Here is a 14,362-nt window from a genome sequence, read left to right as displayed (position 1 = left end):
GTAAGTAATGTTTCGTTGCCTGTTGTTCTAGCTTGAAATAGTTTTGTTTATAATTGTCTTAGAAAATTGAGTTGAGTGGTAAATGGTAATGGTATTAGAAAACTGAATCGAGTAGTAGATATAAAATCTGATAGGACGAATTGTGACGTTGTGTGCAATAGAAGTAGTGAAAGTTCCCAGATGACAGCTGATATTTTCACTTCGGCGATGGATTGAGGTATTCTCTTCCTACATAGTTAGCGTTACTAAGGGCACTCTAGTAGTGTGAAATGCAAACAGTGAAGCACCCAATTTTGCATTAAACGAGTATTTCTCAACTGTCTGAATATGAATCCGACTTTATTATTTGTGTCTCTTGTTATGGATTCTACTTAATTAATTATGCTTAATAGATAATAATAACATAGTTATAAAATTCTTTTATTGCTGAAAATGTGCATCAGTTTCACGTTCTCTTACTCTGTCAGTCTTTCAGGTTAATGGTACTAATATTGTAAAAGTGCCCCTGATTCGTTGAGAGTTGTATTGTAGTGGGTGGCCTTTTGTTTGGCTTTTTATAGTTCATTTCTGCACCCCCATATCATTCTATATATGCTTTGCCATTTCTTTTAAGTGAATCTCATGATGAATGTTCCTCATTTGGGGGTCTTAAAAGTTCATGTTCCTCAAAGTTCCACATTGAAAGGATTTGTCAAACTTACAGTGTTAGGAATTTTTTTGACTGATATCCACGATAAATAGAAATAAATAATATTTTATCAAAATAACATTTGAACCATCCTTTGAGCTTCCTATTGAAGCTGTTGGTAAGTGTTCCCTATTTTGCATGTTTGCTCCACATTATGGGAGGTAGTGATCCTCATTTTGGGGTTGAGGGCTGTTTGCTTAACACTGTGGTCATCATTCACACAGGTTGAGCAGATTGGCTAGGTGGATTGAGGTAAGGTAGACTTGGTAGGTATGTTTAAGCATGCATAGTCTGATGTTTTCAATCAGTGTACTCTAGCAAATGTCATTTTTTTCCAGTTACTATTTTGGTCTTGAATTTGTAGCAGGGCTGTTGACTTGGCGTGTTTTATATATTCATTAGAATTTGGATACCTGCCTTCCTCATGAAGCAAGTAGCTAGAAAAGTTTAGTTTTTTTTAAGTTTTTATTTGATTTTACATATTCCAACAATAATTCAACATTTTGAAACACAATTAAACAAAACTGTATACAAATGGAATTGGATACACAAAACTATTACTACTTTTCTAATAGATCATTACATTTCTGCCAGGCAATGTATTAATGAGCTACATTTCTAGCTCTCATTTTTATGGTCAATAATTCATTTTTACAGACAGAGTTGGCTGGAGAGAGAAATTATGTAGTAAAAGAGAATTAGTTTTGCATTTCCAGTTTTTAGTTGTAACTTTCCTAGCAATAGCTAGGACAGACCAAAGAAGAGGTATTTGCAATACTGGAATAACGTCTGGGACTGGGGCATTGAACAAAATCAAGGAATATGTTATAGCACAATTATCTGACCACAATGCTTGGCAAAAGTTTCTAACCTCAGTCCAGAAAGATGACACTGTGTTGAATACTGTGGTTGTATGAACTCATTCTGCATCAAGGGCTTCATTGTATCTCCAGATTTTTATTTTTCTCATTTACATATAACCGCAATTTTGTGGGGTGTTAGAAATATCTAAAACTGTCCATGTATAAATCTTCCAGTATAGAGAGGACATTGATTTTCCTACAAATTTTAAGGATAGTTTCTTATTTTTCTCAGAAAATTCTTCTTTTTTTTTTTTTTTGAGTAATTCCAGTATGACAATTCAGGTAGAACAAATTCAGTTCTAATAATCTTGTATGTGATTGACATATATGTCTTACCTTTAGATATATTATGTATATTAGAAAAGAAATCCAAGTATTTTTGGAATAGTTTTAGTTTGTATATCTAATGCTATTTTAATTTTGTCTTGAATATATTCCTTTACATGTTTGTATATCTGACCAACAACTATTTTCCAGACTGTATCTAGCAATCAGATAATCAGCTGAGTGTATTTTATTCCTATTCAGAAATGGATGCCAATAAATTAAATTACTATTCTTTAAGTCAAACAGTTTGCTTGTGTTAAAAGATATTAAGTATCCATTTGTGAAAGTTGTAGGAAATAATTTTATTAGTAGATCTTTGATTAGTTAATTTAAATTCATTAATTTCTTGAATATTAATAGAACTTATGCACCTGACAGTCTTCCACCTACCTTTCTCAAACATTCTGCAGACAGCATCGCCTATCCTATCTCTATTCTTATAAATAGATCCATACAAGAGTCATACGTCCCTTCAATCTGTTGTTATGCTTACATTATTCCCCTCCACAAAGGTGGCAAAAGTACTGACACCACCAATTTCAGGCCTATTTCCGTCCTTTCCCCTCTTTCTAAAATACTTGAGAAAGCCTTACAAATACATCTTATGACACACTTAACCAAGTATAATCTCGTCTCCCCAACCCAACATAGCTTCCACTGTACCATGACTGCTCTTCTTTCCTTTCTGGAAACCATCAACCTTGAACGCAACTCGGGTAAATTTGTATGTATGCTTTTCCTGGATCTGTTTAAGGCCTTTGACACTATCTTCCACACCCTACTCATATCCCTACTCTCCACCCTAAATCTCTCTCCCTCCACTATAGCCTGGTTTTCCAGCTACCTGTCCAGTCACCAACAAGCTGTCCAATATAAAACTTCAACCTCCCCCTTCCTACCTACACTCCCCCTTCCTACCTACACTCACAGGTGTCCCTCAAGGTTCCGTTCTTGGCCCGCTACTCTTTAACCTATTAATTAACAACTTTCACCGCTCCATCCCAGAATCTTCTGTCATACAGTATGCTGATGACTCTACTATCATCTGCTCAACCTTCTCTCCCTCCGAGCTCCTATCTAGAACGTAATTAGCCTTCTCCACAACAGAAACCTGGTTGCAGTCCAACCAATTAGCTCTAAATGCAAATAAAACTAAACTAATGATCTTTTCCCCTACAAAAAATTCCTTTATTGACAAAACCTTTTTCACCATACAGAGCCAGAACAACACTCCTATTGAAATTATTCCCAACCCTAAGCTTCTCGGCATCATCACTGATGAAGAACTAAAATTTGATACCCACATCCATTCTGCAATCAAGAAAACCCACCAAAAGATAGGTCTCCTCTACAGGCATAACCACTTCCTTAGCCCCTCTACCCATAAAACCCTAGCTTCCACCTTCCTGCTCCCATCCCTTATGAATGGTGCCCCTTTGTTCACTAATCAAATTCTAAGTACTCAGCCCACCACTGCCACTCCCTCCACACCCTTAATTGGCTTGAACTACCCAATTACCTCAGATACCTACAACTCACCTTTGCCCATAAGCTTAGCCTTAAACCTGCAAATTGCCCATCTCTCGCTACCTTCTTAACATCCTATTTACCTAACCGCCCACTCAGATCCACACACCAAAATCTGCTACAGGTCCACAAACCTTCACGACCTCCAGGGCATCTACTACTGTCCTACTCCTTAGTTAAACAGTGGAACTCCCTTCCCCCTCACCTACACAACATTCCAAAATTCAAATCTCAGCTTTTCTCTCTTCTGTTCTCCGAATGGGAATGCCCGTCCCACGTTCCAACATAAACCCCACCCACCCCTTTTTTTTTTTTTTCTGCCCTGCTCGGAATTTCATTACCAGTTACCACCACTATTGCCTTTCTACCTAAACTTTCTCTTCTCTATTTGACTGATTTCTTCTCGGCTATCTATTATACTTTCAATTTTAAATGTTCTACTACTTTCTCCATTCATTAACTGCTCACCTTACCTAAAGACTTAAATCTGTTTAGATGTTAAATTTCTGAGTGCTTATTGACAAAATTGTCTTTAGGTAATTGTTTAGTTTAACCTAACTTACAAAGGGCTAACAACCATATGTCTAATTGTTTAACTTGCTAGAGGTCTTCTGTTCTGTTCTTCTGTAATTGCTAAATACTTCTATTTAAATATTTGTCTTTTATTTTGTAACATGTAATTTGCAATATCTTGGAGCTTTTCTATCCAGGCCTCCACTGAAAATGGACTCATGGCCCATTGGACTTCCCCGGTCATCAAACTTTAAATAGCTTGGTTTATAAAATGGTACAGACGAAACGTATGTTTTTTGTTTAATATGTAGTCTTTTAAAACCCAAAAAAGGTATTGCTTGTCTTTTATATAAATTTCCATTACAGATTTGTTATTTACTAGTATATTTTTATGTATTGATTTCCAACAGGAAGCATAAGAGGAGTCAAGCCACTGGAGTATTACTTCAATAATTACAGATTTGGAACATACGTCACCATTGGAGAAAGCAATGTTTCCCTCCTCCCAATGTGTGATGTGCTAATTTTTTGGGATACCATAAGAACTTTAGTAAAACAGAGTTAATTTAAAAAAAAAAAAAAAAACTTTTTTAGAAGGGGGAAAAATTAATGACTGACTAAAGAATAAGATTTTTGGTAAGATTATCACTTTGATCAATGTAAGTCTACCCTCCTATGTAAAAACTAATTTATTCCAATTGTCTACTAATTTGGATATTGTGTTAGGTTTTTGTAGTTAATTAAAATTGATTTTTTTTTTTTTTTTTTTTTTTTTTTTTTTTTTTTTTTTTTTTTTTTAGAATTAGTCTCAGTATCAATTCCTAAGTATTTTAACTGTAAATTGTCCCATCCAATCTTTTTGTAAGAGTTTAGTGGTTATTTAGTGGTTATTCCTTTATTTATAAGCAAGGGTTTTGTGGGGGGGGGGGGTTTGTGATTAAATTTCAGACCTGAAATCTTTTCAAAATAGTCCATAGAGCTAACTTTATGATCCAACGACTTCAGTATCAGCACAAGTGAGCAGAATGTCATCAGCAAAATGTTGAATATTAGAAGAAAGATGTTCATTTATTTTAAAACTTTTTAATGTTTATGGTAGATCTTCTGTAGTTAGCAAACATCTCTATAATAAGTGCAAATGTCAACTGGGATAAAGGGCATCCCTGTTTGGTAACTTTTAAGATATCGAAGGCTAGATATGTAGGAGCCTAGTTTGACAAAATAAATTGAGTTATCATATAGTTTTTTTAATTAACTTTATGAAATCAGTGGAAAACTTTATATTCATTTAGTACTCTGAACAAGTATGACCAAGTCAGTGTCAAAAGCTTTATCCATATATAAGCTTACAGTAGACTCCCTCTTGTCCAGTCTCTCTTTAACCAGCCATATTTTTGTCAAGATTTTTTTTCCATAAATCAAATTTCCATTGCCAATACTAGGAAAAGTACAGTGCACTGTACTCAAAGACAACATATTACTCCGTACGGAAAGTAAAATAAAGTGAAATAAGAGCATTGGTAATCAGTACAACATGTATGCATATTTTTTTTAAATCTGATTTACAGCCTATAAATGCTGTTTTGTATGCTTTTTTAGATTAACCAGCCATTCGTTTATCCAGCCTAGGGTCCTGTCCCAGCAAGACCGGATAAGACTGAGTCTACTGCATTATGGATAACTCTTTTTTTGTTTGCCATATCAAAAAGAGTCTTGTTATATTATTATGAACTTTCCTTTTAACTGTAAACCCAGTCTGAACTTTTATTAAACCAGCGAGCATTTGCTTTAATCTTTTTGCTAATATGGACATGAAAATCTTGTAGTTTACATTTAAAAGTGATGTAGGTCAATAAGAGCCTACAGCAGGGTCCTCATCTCATTTTAAAATGGGTGTAATAGAGAACATCTCCATGACAGGGGTGCATTAGATGTACCCCGGGATTCATAAAGCTCGGGGCAAGGCCGGCATTAGGCTTGTGCGCCGACCGTGTGGCATGAAGATGGTGCAGTAGTACCAAATGCGTATTAATGAAGGCGCGCTGCCACCACAGCCACGTGCATAGGAAAAGAGCGCGAGTGCATAGGTCATGTCGAAGTGCCGCACGGAGGCGTGGAAATGTCAGCTGTCAACGTGCAAACTAAAATGCTTGCATATAACAATTTGCAAGCAATAGTAATCACATCTGTCAGTGTCCGTGGATACCGAAACGTATGCAAAGCATGCAAGACGGTTCCTGCGAACACAAAATGAAGAAGCAAACACAAATGCACGGTAGGGAATAACTGGTCCCTATCCCTTGAACAAATGGCATTGAAAACCGTGTGCCCGTAGTCCAACGCAGTGTAGATAGTTATACCAAGTGGAAGTGAAACGCATCATGTTAGCGTGCCGCCTATAGGTACGTCCAGCCCAATGGTCAGGGTCACCAGCTGACCCATATTGTGAGGGAGAGTACACAGCTGGGCAGATGTGTCCATAACAAATCCACAATAAATGTAAATAACTAGCGACTGTATGACAGAATTATATCCCACAACGCATGTAATAGTCACATACAATAGGTATGTCTGTATTTAACATACCATATGTGACAGGAAATAGAATAAGCATGTAAACGAAACAGAAGGAGCATATAAACTGCTACAACAATAAGGCAACATGTAGGCTTAAAGGAACAGTATTATCTGTAGCGTTGACTGTGGGTACGTGTTGTCCAATCGGATATGTGTCAGGAATATATCCCATCCTTGACATAGGAAAAGGTGGCATCCTACCAATGATCAGAACAGTTGGCCAAAATCCGCACATATGCGGTCCAAGCCATACTTGTCAGGAAGTTTCACAGTTGAACGGGTATTACCCGGGTGTACCAACCATGTCATGAAAGTTAAGTATGGGCGTGTACCTATGTGCGTGATGTATAGCATGTGGAAGGTGAAACATGCCAGGGTAGTCCACACAACCATACAGGTACCTGACATATGTAGTGTATGCAATGTGTTACCTTGACCGTGTCATGGGCCATCAACCAAAGCAGTGATGGATGGAGTGTCAGGAATATGTGTGTGGGGGGATGGGTAATGGTATATTTCTCAAAGGCGAGACTGTGTCGTATGCAGAATAGGTGAACTGGAGGTGTATGAGGGAGCAGCGGGTGAATCAGAAAGAAACACAAAGAACATGTATACACATCTGCAATACAACCAGACAGGCCAAACTGTAGAACACAATCCCACAAAGATATGAATATTAAAATGTGCAATACAAATGTACAGAAATATCACCGGCACATACCCACAGATTGGTCCTGATGGAACCGGCCAAATCAAATGCAACACACCTGGATGCATAATGGAATACCCAGCATCCCCTTCACAGCACACAACCCGCCCCCATACCTGAACGTCCACCAAATCCAGCCATACTTGGCCTACTAGCTTGGCGCAGCCACATCTACACATAGTGACCACTACTCATATTTAGTAAGCAGTGTCACCCTAGGCAGTTTCAGGATTGCAAACTATGTATCCCTTGCATGTAAAACCCTCAGCACATTTTTGTAACGCCAAAAGAATGGTCGGTATTGGTCTTGTTAAATTTTTGGATATCCCTCGTGGGATAAGTAACCTGTGTAAACATTAGAATGGGTATCAAGACACTTCGTCCAGTCATGTAGACATCTGGACACAAGTTGGAATGTGCAGTAGTGGTGCACGAGACTGTCCAGCCCTAGATGGTCATGCAGAACCTACTACCCAGGATCAAACACCTGCCTGTGACGCACGTGTCCCGGCATGAATAATCGAGAGAATATATTGTACACATTCGCATAGTGGCACATGGAAATAGGGTGATGAAGGCACTGACGTAAACGGGATACCCCCTGATCCACTGTGTGAGGGACAGTCACTATGTGGGTAGGTGTGTCCTGACCAACAGTGATACAATGCTAAATGTCCTGTGATTGTAGGAAATAACTATGTACCATACTGCATGTAACAGTTGCCTAAAGCGGTCACGTCCGGATAGAAAATACGTAATTCATACATGAAACAGATACCCCCTGATCCACTGTGTGGGTAGGTGTGTCCTGACCAACAATGATACAATGCCAAATGTCCTGTGATTGTAGAAAATAACTAAGTACCATACTGCATGTAACAGTTGCCTAAAGCTGTCACATTAGGATAGAAAATATGTAATTTGTACATGAAACAGACTAACAACTAAAGTGCTAAAAGTGTAGGCTCACAGCTAGGAAACTAATGAATGTTCTAAACCTGCACTGACCGTAGGTATGTGTTGGCCTAAACAATCTGGTGTCCCCAGAATATATCCCAACCTGTACATATGACAATGTCAACCCTACCAATGGTCAGAGCATTCACACAATAACTAGCCAGCCTCTTAATCACAAAGCCAGTGACCTTTGGAGGAAAGGTGTTGAATGAGAATGACTAATTACAACAATGAAGAGTAATAAACACATTTAACTGCAGAAAATTAGTAGTAATATGAATCTGTCAACATGTTCCAAGTTAATAGTACTAATATGGTAGAAGTGTCCGTGATTGTCCCTGATTTGTCATAGCCTTGTCCCTGTCATTGTAGAAACTAGTCCCCGAGTATCACAGAGGTCTGTACACTAACCAACTGTCACATTTGTTGACAGGACTATTGCATACCTGTAGTGAATTTATAACTGATGTCCAGAATAATATTCATTGTATTTATAAATGAATGAAATAGTCAAATGTGAAGGGAAACAGTGGGAACCCACTGGGAAGTTAGAGAACATCGAGTTTACGGAACATGTATTACCATGAAACATAAATAGGCGTGTTTCCTTTTCAGTTTCGATATTTTGGAACTCGACGGTTTTCGTGTTCGCTGATTTCAGCTTTCGATGTAGTAGTCTCGATGTTCGGAGAGTCGATGTAATGTTACTTCGGTTTCATATGGAACCATATATATATATATATATATATATATATATATATATATGTAGATTTATAGATTTATATACACATATACATTTATACAGATATATCTTTGTGTGTGTGTGTATGTATATGTATATATATATATATATATATATATATATATATATATATATATATATATATATATACACACACAAAACAAATATATATGTCATTGTAGATATACACATGTACATAACTAGGTTACTGTACAGCAATTAGGGGTAACATATATACAGCCCGGGCATATGTGACTGGGAGGTCCAATAAATAAACATTGTACCCCCCCACACTGCCCAGCTAGGCCGATCAGACATACAGACAGGCAATAAAGATTACTACACTGCTGCTGTCCAAAACACCAGCAAGAAAGTAGCAGTGGGAGAGATCTGCAAGGTCTACACTTTAAACATGGATAACTTTGTCCCTTACAGGGCCCCAACAATTCAGTGTATGTGTCAACCTGTTGTCATCGATGCGAGGAGGATGTAGGTGTACATGAAACAGTAGGTTGTGCAAGTGTGATAATACATGGGTTGACAAAACATACATGTGTCCAGAGACAGGGAGAGTGGGCAATGTGTAGGGGTGTGCTCATACCCCAGCTGCGCTCACAGTAAGTATATGTCATGAGTGATGTAGAGGGGTGCCAGGTAGGTGGACCATGGGTATGCAATAATGGGCTTAAATGTGCAGGTGCTGGTTGGCAGAGTTGTAGTAGGCCCGCCCAGTGGAAGTCATTAATATTCCTATGTGGGCATAGCAGACGCCTATACGTCCCAAACCTGAAGAGCACATCTATCGGATAGTCTGTAAACCATCGGGGGAATACATAGAGACCAAATCAGTGCTGTGTACCCTATTAGCATTGACGTCCATAGTTATGAATCAGAATGTAACAAAGTCCTACTAAACACTTCCAGAACTAGTGATATTAGGTGGACAGGTGGCGGAATACAGGTAATTACAGATGTCAACATGTATGAGTCATAAACGGCATGTACCTCGACAAACGTTAATGAATACATATGCTCTTTGACTGTCAATGTGTCTGGTTAATAGAACCAATCATCTAAATGTGTCCCACAGGGTGTTGTGCAGTGTTCCTGATACAGTGTTCATTCTCCCCCATTGGTAGTGAGGTCTGCTAGTGACGGAAAGTGCATAATTTGATGACCACCTTAGGTAGATGATAGCATAATAGATGAGGTTCCACACCCATACGCCTTTGAGTGACACACCCGTCTGGGCAGTTGTGTCCTGCAAAATGAATGTTATGGCACATGAGTTCGGGAAAGGAGGCCATATATTGTGTGTAGTGGTGTCTGAAATTAATTTGTTGTGTCAGAAACAGCTACATGTAATAGGAAACGGTATTAGCAATTATAATGCTACAAGAATAACCTTAACATATGCAAACCGTATAAGTAGTCAGTTTACAACTGGCTGTGGGTATGTGTTGCCTTGACACGTGATAGCTCTACATATAGGATCTATAGGGCCACCACCATTCTGAATGGCCAAAGTGGGACCTGCTCTGTAGAAATGTCAGACGTACCAGGGCAGAACATACCTACATCCATGCATAGTACAGCAATATACATATCGGCACAAATCAAAGTGTAGTCTAGCAGCTGTAAAGTTGCTTATGCTGCTACATATAACATATCGACGTGTCAGGTATATACAAGACCTGTAACAAGCAACCACTACAGACACTTAGAATATGAGAATGTCCCCTAATCGGGACAGTTGCAATGGCTAGAGTATCGTCACATGACATATGCCTAATGAGGGACTGTCCCATGCAAAGTGGAAAAGGTGTTATTCCTACAGTCTCCCGTCGTGCAATCTGAAAGGTGTAAAACGTACAGTAGCTATGCGGTAGCATGATTCGCCGGACAGCTGCGTTAACAAAATCATATTCACATGTCAACATTGCAGAGTATCGGTTCCCATGTATCAGGCAGATGGGAGCAGATTGTTTGAGGAACACGAATATAATATGATTACGTCACTGGACAGGCCGCCGAGTCCGTACAGTCGTACGCCTGCCGTCGCCAAATGGTTAGACATACCCGATACTGTAGTCATGTAGTCCGATGTAATATGCATCGCAAGGGATCGCACACACCCAGTGTGAGTGACAAATGTAAGCAGAAATGTTGGTGAGCGAGTGGCTGTAAGCGTGTTTGTCTGCCAGTATGCCAGTAGTGCACTGTCAAAGAAATGTGGAGTCTAAACGAGTAAAAGGTGCTGTAACCAGAGATCAGCAGTGCTTAACGCTGTGCTAACCCACGCACAACTGCTCCCTCCTGCTGGAATGTGCCTTACCCAGTCCGTATCCAAGGGCATCGATCTGTCCGCAAACAAAGAACTGCCCTATTCACGTGTTGGTAGCAGTACCCTGCGCACATAACTCATGTGAATTAACAATAGACCATGGCATATGTACAGACAATAGACCACACACACACCATACAGTGCAGTCATCCAACAGTATAGCAATGTACTGGCAGATATGTCTGGACCACTGGTGTATGCATGCCTGGCCGTCGTGTGTGTCAGTGTGTGAGCATGCCCAGTATGACTGTTACGCATGTTGTCGACTGACATTACCGTCATGTGTGAGCATGCCAAGTATGGACAACTGTTTCGCATGTGTCACATGTCCTGATAGTCAGTACTGTGTTGCCGACCCCTCCGTTCTACACAGACAGGTGTCATGCTGTGTCTGCAGAGTAGCTAATGGTCATGTGGCATTGACAGTTGCTACATGTCTGCATAGCGTGGGGGGACATCCAACTGCATCCACAGTCCTACACAGCACCATGGGTGGCGCACATGACTCTCACATGTGTAGGTTGGACGGGGGGGCACAGCTGACAGTTGTACACATCTGCCGCTACTGTACTGGTATGCCAGGTACTCCATGTCAGTGTGTGGACCTACCTAAATTGCCGGTTGGAGGGATACCAGTGTACGTCAGATCCCAGCGTTAAATACCAGCACAGTGGTGTTGGACGTACTAGCGTTCACAACCTACATCAAACTGCCTGGCCTGCTGTAGTCTGTGTGTGTTTGGGGGTTGGGGTCATTCATTGGTCATATCCATAGGCCACTGTATATCATTTGTCTGTATTGGTCCACACCTGTCCAGCTGCATGGAATGTGTGTGGGCTGTATGGACACACATGATGTTCAGCCCATAATCTGCAGTGGGTTAGGACACTCTGTGTACTACTGGCTACCATTGTGACCCCCGTATGTGCTACAGATGTCATGGTGCCACTATGGGCGTGTACTGTCTGCTGCCCTAACAGTCAGCCACCAAAGGCTCTTGTATGCTCACATACATACCATAGCAATGGGTAAATACACATTCTAATACAGCTGCCAATGTTTAGGTTGATAGACGTTCCCTGGGGGTGTTCTGGACCTGAGGACGGTGCTGGAGGCCTGCCTATGTCGGATGCACACAGTGCACCTCGTATACATGGCTGAGCACAGGTAGTGTCATGTTTGGCATCCATTGTACTGTGTGCGGGTCAGAGAGGTGACATCAGTGGGTACCTACTGTCAGTGCATATGCCTTGTGTTGCCTCTTTGCCAAGGGCATGTCATACTGTGCACGGCCTTTCGCCAACTGGGACCTGCTCAGGTAGTTCCTTCGCCAAGTCACACTGTGCCTGTACAGGCCTTGTCAGTGGTGTTGGGCCGTGTGGCCCTGCCCCATGCTGTTCCTGCTGCAACTGTTACTGCAGGATCAGAATGTGTAGCATAGCAAATACCATAACAAATTGTGTGCATGTAGCTAGTGAATACTGCAGGGCTCCACCGGATGTGTCCGGATACCAGAACTGTGAACTGAGCTTCCCAAACACATGCTCAATTCCATGTTTTGCCTGTGCATCCGCCTCATTATGGTGTGAGTGTTCAGGTGTGTGTGCATTGCTGCTGTGTGTCATCAGCCACGACACCAGTGGTTACCCAGCATCCCCCACTAGGACACTGTAGGGGATGTCCATATTGGCAAAGGTGTGGTACAGCTGTGTCAGAAGCCGTATATCGGAATCATCATAACTTCCAGGGCAGACAGCACACACATTCAGTCTAATGCTCTGGCCATCGCATATGGCCTAGCTGTTGGAGGGTATGCCCCTGCAGTGACTGTAGGCCCTACCCCGCTCACTGGGTGGTGCTTGTATGTGTGTGCAGGCTATAGCACCCAGTACCCCAGGGTAGTCATCCATGTGGTTGAAGAGATACATGTTGCTGGTCTACTAATCACGTGTGTTGAGAACATGTATGTACTCACTAGCATGTGTTGACATGGCGTCTGTGAACTGGTGCAATACTCTGGATGCATGCCTGTGAGATCCCCAGCATATCCCCAGTTGTGCTGTGTGAGGTACCTGTGGCTAGTATACCCAGCCCAACACATACCATAGCCACTGTAGGAGGTCTCTGTCCACCCCATAGTACTCCACCATCTTTAGCCCATGTAGCCCCTGGTAAGTCACCCTGGGTCTATAAAGTCTTATGTCACCCCAGTAAGGGATGTTCGGCAGCATACACATCCTCACTGCCCTCAGCCTCTTGCACATGTTGGTCTATGTTGCCTGCTTCAGCCCTTCTCATTTGGATGGACTGTGTCGTGAAATGTCCCCGCAGGTATACACCGGTGGTGTAGAGTGCAGAAGAAACCTGTGCGTATGCTGCTCGCTCACATTACCGTACTGTTCAGGTGCGGGCTGGCCATGTCATCTGCTGATTGTGCTGGTCATCACCTGTTTGTGCAGCCAGTACACCCTGACTACCCCACCACTGCTGTTGTCCCTCCCATGTCACCAGGCAGGTAAAGACACACCCCTAGCTTAGGCGTGCTAAGGCAGGAGCACTCCTGAGGCACAGTTCTGTAATGTACGTACAGTATGACTGACCCCCCCCTCCCATGCTGTCAACTATATTCAAGCCCTGCACCCGACTAAATACACACATACACTCCAGGTATCTGCATCACACCCTGGGGATAAATGGGGCACACTATTGTCAACCTCATCTGCATAGTATAGTCTTCTAATGAATAGTTATATGACCCATACCGAACCTCCAAATTAATAACCACTGCTTAGTGTCGCTCAGATCCGTACACAACTGGTAACAGGTGCCTTACTATCACCATATTCGATGTCCCATGGTCTTCACAGCAACAAAATAACCAGTGTCTACACGACTACAACCCGGGACCCTGCACACAACAGACGATGTGCATTACCGCTACGCCATGGCAGATATACATACATCCCAGGTTATAGTGCTGATGTCCCCAGACATCTATGTTTATATCTATGTCTATCTCTCTATATCTACATATATCATATATATATTATTGGTATACATATATACATAGATATACATACACACATATACATGTACACACATATGTAGATATTGC

At 41.1% G+C, this 14,362-nt stretch overlaps 1 protein-coding gene across 1 annotated transcript in view; it reads left to right on the top strand.

The window, feature by feature from the left end:
* The first annotated feature begins 197 nt into the window (after positions 1-197).
* Positions 198-14,362, top strand: part of CCHR1.PART1H18orf32 (chromosome chr1.part1 C18orf32 homolog) — a 198,404-nt gene continuing 184,239 nt past the window's right edge. Inside the window, exon 1 of the mRNA XM_044081721.1 lies at positions 198-217. The gene's annotated coding sequence lies outside the window, so the exon portion shown is untranslated. The remainder of the gene's footprint in view (positions 218-14,362) is intronic.

The sequence above is a fragment of the Protopterus annectens genome, chromosome 1.part1 (genome assembly GCF_019279795.1).
Source record: "Protopterus annectens isolate FY-2018-M chromosome 1.part1, PAN1.0, whole genome shotgun sequence".
NCBI classification, from domain to species: Eukaryota; Metazoa; Chordata; order Ceratodontiformes; family Protopteridae; genus Protopterus; species Protopterus annectens.
Note: the sequence above shows the minus strand (reverse complement) of the source record. Positions and strands in the feature narration are given on the sequence as shown.